Here is an 11,601-nt window from a genome sequence, read left to right as displayed (position 1 = left end):
AAACGGCCAAGGATGCATTATTTCAGGTATTATTAGCCATTTTTCATGTGTGGTTTGAGGTATGGTTAAATAACTGTCATATACTGTCAGATATGACATAGTAAGTAAAACCTAATTTATGTATTTGCAAACCTTACAAAATCATTTAAATCTAGTAAAACTCACATGGATTCAATATTACAGACATTTTTAGACATTTTGCATATTTGGTTTAGGAATTATGTTGGAATCATTTTATTAATTTGTTCGTATTTTCTCAGAATTTTAGAACATTACTGTCATATTGAGTAAAGAAATAATTTTTGTGTTTGCAAGCCTTAAAAAAGCATATGTTTCGAGTAAAACTTACAAGAATGCATTATTTCAGGCATTGTTAATCATTTTTCATGTGTAGTTTAAGAGTTATGTTTAAATAACTGTCATATTGAGTGTGGCAGTTATACTGTCATATGGAGTAAAAAAAACTAACCTGTATTTGCAAACCTTACAAAAGAAAATGTTTCTAGTAACACTCACAAAGATACATTTTTTCACGCATTATTAGACATGTTTCATGTGTGGTTAGGAGTTATAAATAAATAATTGTTATATTGAGTGTTACAGTTTTAATGTCATTATGTGTAAAACCTAATTTTTGTATTTGCAAACCTTACAAAAACAATTGATTCTAGTAAAACTTATATGTATCAATATTACAGGCATTTTTAGACATTTTACATGTTTGGTTTAAAATTTGTGTTTGAATACATTTGTATTGCTTTTTTCGCATTATCTCAGGATTCTAAGAACATTACTTTCATATTGAGTAAAAAACTACTTTTTGTTTTTGCAAACCTTACAAACTCACATAAATACATTTTTAGACATGACACATGTTTGGTTTTGGAGTTATGTTTATATAACTTTCATATTTAGTATGACTGTTATACTGTCATATTGAATAAAAAAAACTAGCTAGTGTCTTTGATATCTTTACAAAAGATCATTTTTTTAAACTAACAACGTTACATGTCTCCCTAGGCATTATTAGCCATTTTGCATGTGTTGTTTAGGAGTTAGGTTTAAATACATTTTTATTGCTTTTTTCCCATTATCTCAGGGTTCTAAGAACATTACAGTCAAGTAAAAAACTACTTTTTGTGTTTGCAAAATATAAAACTCAGTAAAACTCCCAATGATTCATTATTTCAGGCATTATTAGCCATTTTTTTGTGTGGTTTATGAGTTATGTTTAAATAACTGTCATATTGAGTGTGATTTTGTCATTGTGAGTAAAACCTAATTTTTGTATTTGCAAACCTTACAAAAACAACCGATTCTAGGAAAAGTCACATTGATACAATATTACAGGCATGTTTAGACATATTGCATGTTTGGTTTTGGAGTTATATTTATATAACCTGCTTTCTGAGCCGCCACCTTTGTGGTTTGCGTGTCCCACTGATCCAGGACAAACAGGTCCTAGGTGAGGGATCAGACAAAGAGCAGCTCAAAGACCTTTATTAAAAGTACAATTGAGGACCTAGATTTTTTCTCGCCCGGACGCAGGTCACCGTGGCTCCCCTGTGGAGCCAGGCCCAGAGGTGTGGCACGATGGCGATTGACGGGCCCCATGGGGCCCAGCCGTGCTCAGCTCGAAGAGGCAACGTGGATCCCCCCTCCAGGGCTCACCACTCATGGGCTGGGTCATAGAGGGTGCAGCGTGAGCTGGGCGGCAGCCGAAGGCAGGGCACTTGGTGGTCCGATTATCGGCTACATAAGCTCGCTCTTGGGACATGGACCGTCACCTCGCTGGGAGGGAAGGAGCCTGAGCTGGTGCTTGAGGTGGAGAAGTTCCCGGCTAGATATAGTTGGACTCACAGCAAGGGCTCTGGAACCTGTTCTCTCAGAGGGGCTGGACTGAGCTGAACTTTCATTACTTGCAACGCCAGAGTGGAAGAGATTCCACACTGGCGTTGCAACTAATGAGAGGCTGGGGTGGCAATTCTTGTTGCCCGCCGGCTCAAAGCCTGCACGTTGGACTTTAAACCCAATAGACGAGATGGTAGCTTCCTTCAGCCTTCGGGTTGGGTGACGGGTCCTGACTGTTGTTTGTGTTTACACACCAAACAGCAGCTCAGAGTACCAACTCTTTTTGGATTCCCTTGAGGGAGTACTGGAGAGTGCTCCCTCGGGTGATTCCCTTTTTCTGCTGGTGGACTTCAACGCTATGTTGGCAACGACAGTGAAACCTGGAGAGTCGTGATTGGGAAAAATGGCCACCCGGATCTGAACCCAAGTGGTGCTTTGTTATTGGACTTTTGTGCTTGTCACGGATTGTCCATAACAAACACAATGTTCAAACATAAGGGTGTCCATATGTGCACTTGGCACAAGGACACCCTCGGCCGCATGATTGACTTTGTAGTTGTGTCATGGGATTTGCGGCCTCATGTTTTGGACACTCGGTGAAGAGAGGGGCAGAGCTTTCTACCAACCACCACCTGGTGGTGAGCTGGCTCCGATGGTAGGGGAGGTTGCCGGTCAGACCTGGCAGGCCCAAACGCATTGTAAGGGTCTGCTGGGAACACCTAGCAGAGTCTCCTGAAGAACTTTGAACATGTCCGGAAGAACTTTGAACATGTCACGAGGGAGGTGCTGGACATTGAGTCTGAGTGGACCATGTTCTCTTGTTGAGCCAGCTGATTGAAGCTGTGGCCGCAAGGTGTTTGGTGCCTGTCGTGGCGGTAATCCACCAGCACCGAGGGATGCTGTCAAGCTGAAGAAAGAGCCACCGGGTCCTTTTGGCTCATGGGACTCCAGAGGCAGTGGGCATATCGACAGGCCAAGCGAGACCTCCTCAGTCCCACCAACACGTCTTCCTATGAGGAAACAGTGCCTGGGAAGTCTGTGGTGGGCTCTCCTCTTTCTGGGGCTGATGTTGCCAAGGTAGTTAAAAAGCTCCTCGGTGGCAAGGCCCCGGGGGTATGAGCTCCGTCCGGAGTTCCTTAAGGCTCTGGATGCTGTGGGGCAGTCTTGGTTGACAAGACTGCAACATTGCGTCTACATCAGGGGCGGTACCTCTGGATTGGCAGACCGGGGTGGTGGTTCCTCTCTTTAAGAAGGGGAACCGGAGGGTGTGTTCCAACTATCGTAGATCACACTCCTCAGCCTTCCCGGTAAGGTCTATTCATGTGTAATGGAGAGGAGGAACGTCGGATCCAGGATGAACAGTGTGGTTTTCGTCCTGGTCGTGGAACGGTAGACCAGCTCTATACTCTCGGCAGGGTCCTTGAGTGTGCATGGGAGTTTGCCCAACCAGTCTACATAAGTTTTGTGGACTTGGAGAAGACATTCGACCTTGGCCCCCGGTAAATCCTGTGGGGAGTGCTCAGAGAGTATGGAGTATCGGCATGTCTGATTGTGGCGGGTGTCTCCCTGTATGATCAGTGTCAGAGCTTGGTCCGCAGTATGTCGGACCCCTTTCCAGTGAGGGTTGGACTCCGCCAAGGCTGCCCTTTGTCACCGATTCTGTTCATAACTTTAATGGACAGAATATCTAGGCGCAGTCATGGCTTTGAGGATCCCCTCAACGCCATGACTGCGCCTGGTTTGGTGGCTGCAGGATTAGGTCTCTGCTTTTTGCAGATGATGTGGTCCTGATGGCTTCAACTGGCCAAGATCTTCAGCTTTCATTGGATCGGTTCGCAGTGAAGCGACTGGGATGAGAATCAGCACCTCCATGTCCGAGTCCATGGTTCTCGCCCGGGAAAGGGTGGAGTGCCATCTCGAGGTTGGGAAAGAGATCTTGCCCCAAGTGAAGGAGTTCAAGTACCTAGGAGTCTTGTTCACGAGTGAGGATAGAGTGGATTGTGAGATCTACAGGCGGATCGGTGCGGCGTCTTCAGTAATGAGGACGCTATAGCGATCCGTTGTGGTGAAGAAGGAGCTGAGCCAGAAGGAAAAGCTTTCAATTTACCGGTCGATCAACGTTCCCATCCTCACCTATGGTCATGAGCTTTGGGTTATGACCGAAAGGACAAGGTCACGGGTACAAGCGGCCGAAATGAGTTTCCTCCGCCGGGTGGTGGGTCTCTCCCTTAGAGATAGGGTGAGAAGCTCTGTCATCTGGGAGGAACTCAGTGTAAAGCCGCTGCTCCTCCACATTGAGAGGAGCCAGATGAGGTGGTTCGGGCATCTGCTCAGGATGCCACCCGAACGCCTCCCTAGGTCCGAACGGCAGGAGGCCATGGGGAAGACCTAGGATACATTGGAAAGACTATGGCCTGGGAACGCCTCGGGATCCCCCGAGAAGAGCTGGACAAAGTGGCTGGGGGGAGGGAAGTCTGGGCTCTCTGCTTAGGCTGCTGCCCCCGCAACCCGACCTCGGATAAGCGGAAGAAAATGGATGGATTTAGTATGACAGTTATACTGTCATATTGAGTGTGACAGTATACTGTCATAAAAGCCAATTTTTGTATTTGCAAACCTGATTCTAGTAAAACTCACATCTATACAATATTACAGGCAATTTTGGTCATAATGCACGTTTGGTTTTGGAGTTATGTTCATATAACTTTAATATATAGTATGACATCTATACTGTTATAATGAGTAAAAAAACTAACTTGTGTCTGTCATAAAACTCAATTTTTGTATTTGCAAACCTTACAAAAACAAATGATTCTAGTAAAACTTACATGGATTCAATATTACAGGCATTTTTAGACATTTTGCATGTTTGGTTTAGGAATCATGTTGGAATACATTTGTATTGTTTTTTTCACATTATCTCAGCATTTTAAGAACTTACTGTCATATTGAGTAAAAAAAAACCTTTTGTGTTTGTAAGCCTTAAAAAAACAACCGATTCTAGTAAAACTCACATTGATACAATATTACAGGCATGTTTAGACATCTTGCATGTTTGGTTTTGGAGTTATGTTTATATAACCTGCTTTCTGAGCCGCCACCTTTGTGGTTTGCGTGTCCCACTGATCCTAGGAGCTATGTTGTCCGGGGGCTTCTATGCCCTCTGGTAGGGTCCCCCAAGACAAACAGGTCCTAGGTGAGGAATCAGACAAAGAGCAGCTCAAAGACCTTTATGAAAAGTACAAATCGAGGACCTAGATATTTTCTCGCCCGGACGCAGGTCACCGTGGCTCCCCTGTGGAGCCAGGCCCAGAGGTGGGGCACGATGGCGAGCGACTGGTGCCCATGGGGCCCAGCTCGAAGAGGCAACGTGGGTCCCCCCTGCAATAGGCTCACCACTCATGGGCTGGGTCACAGAGGTCGGGTGCAGTGTTAGCTGGGCGGAAGCCGAAGGCAGGGCACTTGGCGGTCCGATTATCGGCTACATAAGCTCGCTCTTGGGACGTGGAACGTCACCTCGCGAGGTGGAGAAGTTCCCGGCTAGATAAAGCTGGACTCACTTCGACGCACAGCAAGGGCTCTGGAACCTGTTCTCTCAAGAGGGGTTGGACTCTCTTCCACTCTGGCGTTGCAAGTAATGAGAGGCTGGGTTGGCAATTCTTGTTGCCCCCCAGCTCAAAGCCTGCACGTTGGACTTAACCCAGAAGACGAGATGGTAGCTTCCCTCCGCTTTCGGGTTGGGTGATGGGTCCTGACTGTTGTTGGTGTTTACGCACCAAACAGCAGCTCAGAGTACCCACTCTTTTGGATTCCCTTGAGAGTGCTCCCTCGGGTGATTCCCTTGTTCTGCTGGGGGTCTTCAACGCTCATGTTGGCAACGACTTTGAAACCTGGAGAGTCGTGATTGGGAAAAATGGCCACCCGGATCTGAACCCAAGTGGTGCTTTGTTATTGGACTTTTGTGCTCGTCACGGATTGTCCATAACAAACACAATGTTCAAACATAAGGGTGTCCATATGTGCATTTGGCACCAGGACACCCTCGGCCGCAGTTCCATTATTGACTTTGTAGTTGTGTCATGGGATTTGCGGCCTCATGTTTTGGACACTCGGGTGAAGAGAGGGGCGAGCTTTCTACCGATCACCACCTGGTGAGCTGGCTCCGATGGTGGGGTAGGATCCCGGACAGACCTGGCAGGCCCAAACGCATTGTGAGAGTCTTTTGGGAATGCCTAGCAGAGTCTCCTGTCAGAGAGAGTTTCTTTTTCCACCTCCGGAGGAACTTTGAACATGTCACAAAGGAGGTGCTGGACATTGAGTCTGAATGGATCATGTTCCGTGCCTCTCTAGTCAAGCCAGCTGATTGGAGCTGTGGCCGCAAGGTGTTTGGTGCCTGTCGTGGCGGTAATCCTAGAACCCGCTGGTGGCCACCAGCAGTGCGGGATGCCGTCAAGCTGAAGAAAGAGCTTATCTGGTCCTTTTGGCTCATGGGACTCCAGAGGCAGCGGGCATACCGACAGGCCAAGCAGTGCCTGGGGAATTTGTGGTGGGCTCTCCTATTTCTGGGGCTGAGGTTGCCAAGGTACTTTTAAAAGCTCCTCGGTGGCAAGGCCCCGGGGGTGGATGAGCTCTTAAGGCTCTGGATGCTGTGGGGCTGTTTTAGTTGACAAGACTCTGCAACATCGCGTGGACATCAGGGGCGGTACCTCTGGATTGGCAGACCGGGGTGGTGGTTCCTCTCTTTAAGAAGGGGAACCGGAGGGTGTGTTCCAACTATCGTAGATCACACTCCTCAGCCTTCCCGGTAAGGTCTATTCATGTGTACTGGAGAGGAGGAACCTCGGATCCAGGACGAACAGTGTGGTTTTCGTCCTGGTCGTGGAACGGTAGACCAGCTCTATACTCTCGGCAGGGTCCTTGAGTGTGCATGGGAGTTTGTCCAACCAGTCTACATGTGCTTTGTGGACTTGGAGAAGACATTCGACCGTGGCCACCCCAGGAAGTCCTGTGGGGAGTGCTCAGATAGTATGGGGTATCGGCATGTCTGATTGTGGCGGGTCGCTCCCTGTATGATCAGTGTCAGAGCTTGGTCCGCATTGCCAGCAATAAGTTGGCTGCCCTTTGTCACCAAATGTGTTCATAAATTTTATGGACAGAATTTCTAAGCGCAGTCATGGCGTTGAGGGGATCCGGTTTGGTGGCTGCAGGATTAGGTCTCTCCTTTTTGCAGATGATGTGGTCCTTATGGCTTTAACTGGCCAGGATCTTCAGCTCTCATTGGATTGGTTCGCAGCCGAGTGTGAAGCGACTGGGATGAGAATCAGCACCTCCAAGTCTGAGGTTCTCGCCCGGGAAAGGGTGGAGTGCCATCTCGAGGTTGGGCAGGAGATCTTGCCCCAAGTGGATGAGTTCAAGTACCTGGAGTCTTGTTCATGAGTGAGGGAAGAGTGGATCGTGAGATGCACAGGCTGATCGGTGCGGCGTCTTCAGTAATGAGGACGCTATATCGATTCGTTGTGGTAAGAAGGAGCTGCGCCAGAGGGAAAAGCTCTCAATTTACCGGTCAATCTACGTTCCCATCCTCACCTATGGTCATGAGCTTTGGGTTATGACCGAAAGGACAACATCACGGGTACAAGCGGCCGAAATGAGTTTTCTCCGCTGGGTGGCGGGTCTCTCCCTTACTGTAAGAATTTTCACCGTTTAATTACAGTAACCTACTGGCAGCTAATGGTTCCAGTATAAAACTGTTTTTCTACAGCACACATACTGTGATTTATCACTACAGTTTATTACTGTAAAAAGTATCACAGTACTGTGCTGTATCAAATATACGCTTCACAGCATAATACTGTCATCTGTTTAGCGGCATTACACTGTTATTTTAGTGTATCTACTGTAATATCCATTAACAGTTAATTACAGTAAAATAATTGTAAGCACTATAGACTGAGCTTTACAGTATAATGCCACTAGAAGTTAATGAGTTGAACTTTTAATTTTTCAAAATCAAAACCCCTGCAATCTGCTGGCATAAAACTGACTGGAGAAATGGCCTTGCAAGATTATGTTTTTATTAACCCATTATTTTAAAGTGCATCAAATACATTCAATGTACATTTAGTGCATTCTTCTTATTTTCAGTAAAGCATTTTAACATTTATAACATGTCCACTTAATTTCTAACTGGAGACAAAACACTGAACACGAGTCCAGTGTTTAGTTGTCGGCTACATAAAGCCCCACTCAAAGTCTGTGAGATGTTTTATAAGGGTGGCTACGTGAGGATTTACAGTTGCTGCCTTTTTCTGGACCAGCTTCCCGGTCTTCTTGGACACCACCTTTCCCTGGCTAGCCTTTGTTCCCCTCTCAGGGTTAACGCCAATGAATCGCCTAAAAAAGAGAGAAAGCATATTAGATATTCTGTTGTGATTGAAGATTACTTGTAGTCGATACAGAACCCCCCTCACATTGTTATTTAGGAATATGCACTGCACAAATATTAATATCAATTTTAGGATATATGTGAGCCTATACCATAACCACAGCTGTAGATGAGTGAATGCTCTAAAACCCATTAAGACAAATTCAGAGAGGAAGACAATGCTAAAGCCTCCCCAACCCCTCTCTCTATTCATGTTTTCTCTCCATCTACGGGACCGTGTATTTACGCTGATGTTTCCTGCTTTCACCCATTTAACATATCGTTACCTGCTCATTACCTATCTTTTCTGCATCCTGGGGTCACACTGGTGCTTCTTGCCTTTACCCATTCAACATATCTTTACCTGCACATTACCTACCTTCTCTGCATAGTGTGGTCACGCTGGTGCTTTCTACCTTCACCCATTCAACATATCTTTACCTGCACATTACCTACCTTCTCTATATCCTGGAGTCAAGCTGGTGTTTCCTGCCTTTACTCATTCAACATATCTTTACCTGCACATTACCTACCTTCTCTGTATCCTGGCGTCTAGCTGGTGTTTCCTGCCTTCACCCATTCAACATATCTTTACCTGCACATTACCTACCTTCCCTGCATCCTTGGGTCACACTGGTGCTTCTTTCTTTCACCATACAACATATCTTCACCTGCACATACCTACCTTGTCTGCATGGCCTCGACCACACCTGCGCTTCCTTCTTTCACCCATTCAACATACCTTCACCCGCACATTACCTACCTTCCCTGCATAGTGGGGTCACACTGGTGCTTCCTGCCTTTACCCATTCAACATATCTTCACCCGCACATTACCTACTTGCTCTGCATTCTCGGGTCAAGCTGGTGCTTCCTGCCATCATCCAGTCAACATGTCTTTACCTGCAAATTATCTACTTTTTCTGCATCCTGGGGTCAAACAGGTGCTTCCTTCTTTGACCCAGTCAACATATCTTTACCTGCACATTACCTACCTTCTCTGTATCCTAGAGTCAAACTGGTGCTTCGGTCCCTAATAAGAAGGTCCACAAAGGAACAGAAGAGTCATTGATTTAAGGCACACAATTGGGGAAATGACAAGTCAAATTCCTGAACAGAGGTGAGAAATATAAAATAAAATATCCTAACAGTATTTTAACAGTATCAAGAGGATTTACCTTTGAACAAATTCCAATGTCCGAGGACCTTCCTCTTGGTATTCCAAGTTGAACACATAGTATGTGGCAAGAAGGGCAGCAAGCCCTGAGATTAAGCTAGGTTGGACGCCTTTGCAGATGACATCACCTTCCATGCTGATCATCACCAGCAACTGGTACAGTCAAGAAATGCAGTTTATGTTCCTAAACAGTATCCAATATGGGTAGCATTTTAAAAGTATTTGGAATGGCCACCTCACTCGCTCTCTCTTTCCTCTGTTTACATCTAGTCTCCTAAGGCAGTGGTTCTCAAATGGGGGTACGCATACTCCTGGGGGTACTTGAAGGTATGCCAAGGGGTACGTGAGATTTTTTTTAAATATTCTAAAAATAGCAACAATTCAAAAATCCTTTATAAATATATTTATTGAATAATACTTCGACAAAATATGAATGTAAGTTCATAAACTGAACAACTAATCAAGTAGGCTATTCCATTCATTACCATAAAGCCAGAGTTTCCCCCATGCCATGATGGTTTGACCCTACCTGGCGGTGCCACACGGCACCAACTGTCAATCAACTATCCATGTAGAAAACAATGGAGGCTTGGTTAAAGCGTAGTGGACATGTTCCATAAATATTGATGTTAAAGATTTCTTTTTTTGTGAAGAAATGTTGAGAATGAAGTTCATGAATCCAGATGGATCTCTATTACAATCCCCAAAGAGGGCACTTTAAGTTGATTACTTCTATGTGTAAAAATCTTTATTTATAATTGAATCACTTGGTTATTTTTCAACACGTTTTTAGTTATTTTTATATCTTTTTTTCCAAATAGTTCAAGAAAGACCACAACAAATGAGCAATATTTTGCACTGTTATACAATTTAATAAATCAGAAACTGATGACATAGTGCTGTATTTTACTTCTTTATCTCTTTTTTTTCAACCAAAAATGCTTTGCTCTGATTAGGGGGTACTTGAATTTAAAAAATGTTCACAGGGGTACATCACTGAAAAAAGGTTGAGAACCACTGTCCTAAGGCAGTGGTTCTCAACCTTTTTTCAGTGCTGTGAACATGTTTTTAATGCAAGTAGACCTCCATGTCTTCATAACAGGAATATCCTGAATCCTCAAGTTGCATATCACAATAGTCATCATCAGTGTTAATAACACAAGAGCTGCTTGGATTTGCTGTTGATCAAGTCAAACTTCGTTCAGTGTAGCCGTAGTGCTTCCTTGACACGTGCGATGTGAAAGTAGACTTAACTGTAAATCTTTTTTCACATTGACTGAAGGGGCACGTAACTGTCCTACCTTCGGTAATATGACTTTTCAAATGCAGGAGAAAGGCTCGTATATCATCGCACTTCGCACTACATGAGACAATATTACAAGGTAAACCTTCTGCGCTATACATATCAGTCCTACTCTTGCCATATTTATGACGACGGCTGTGAGTTTTGAAGGCTGAGAAGTTGGAAAAAACTCTTGTGCATTTAGGGAAAGCACACTTAAACGATGCATTAGGCATACAACTATGACTTCGCATGTGTCTAACATACGCAAATACATTGCTGCAAGTCGTAGCACATATGTTGCAAGTTATCATCTTTTATGATGACTATGACAAAAAAGAAGAAAACTTAGCTAGCTAGCATGCGGCGGTACATGCGCGTGGTCAACGATAGTGTCTGTGATGCTGACTGTGACGCTATGTCATTTCGGACTTTATAAATATATATATAAAGTAATTCAAACAGAAAATGACACATCAAGGTACAAGTGACTCTTACCTTGTTATCAAAAACACACGATGCAGTAGGATGGATTTAGCAGGGTCGGCCAGGTGAAATGAAGCTCGGTTGGACGAATTGTGGGCGGACCCAAGAAACAAGTCTGAAAAATACTGAATTACACTGTAGGTTTTACAGTAACTTACTGCTGGTCGATATTTTTTGAAAAATGCAACAAAATTTACAGTACTTAACTGCATTTAAGAAGAACATGATAGGTTGATTGGCAACACTAAATTGGCCCTAGTGTGTGAATGTGAGTGTGAATGTTGTCTGTCTATCTGTGTTGGCCCTGCAATGAGGTGGCGACTTGTCCAGGGTGTACCCCGCCTTCCGCCTGATTGTAGCTGAGATAGGCTCCAGCGCCCCC

General features: G+C 44.8%; 1 long non-coding RNA gene across 1 annotated transcript; it reads right to left on the bottom strand.

The window, feature by feature from the left end:
• Positions 1–8,676: 8,676 nt before the first annotated feature.
• LOC133645451 (uncharacterized) lies at positions 8,677–11,315 on the bottom strand. Its single transcript, XR_009825120.1, has 3 exons — positions 11,232–11,315; positions 9,453–9,604; positions 8,677–9,307 (listed from the first exon to the last, which is right to left on the bottom strand). It is a non-coding gene; the product is annotated as an uncharacterized LOC133645451 (long non-coding RNA).
• Between the last annotated feature and the right edge of the window lie 286 nt (positions 11,316–11,601).

This window comes from Entelurus aequoreus, unplaced genomic scaffold, assembly GCF_033978785.1.
Source record: "Entelurus aequoreus isolate RoL-2023_Sb unplaced genomic scaffold, RoL_Eaeq_v1.1 HiC_scaffold_100, whole genome shotgun sequence".
Lineage (NCBI taxonomy): Eukaryota > Metazoa > Chordata > Actinopteri > Syngnathiformes > Syngnathidae > Entelurus > Entelurus aequoreus.
This window is presented reverse-complemented; position numbering and strand designations above follow the sequence as displayed.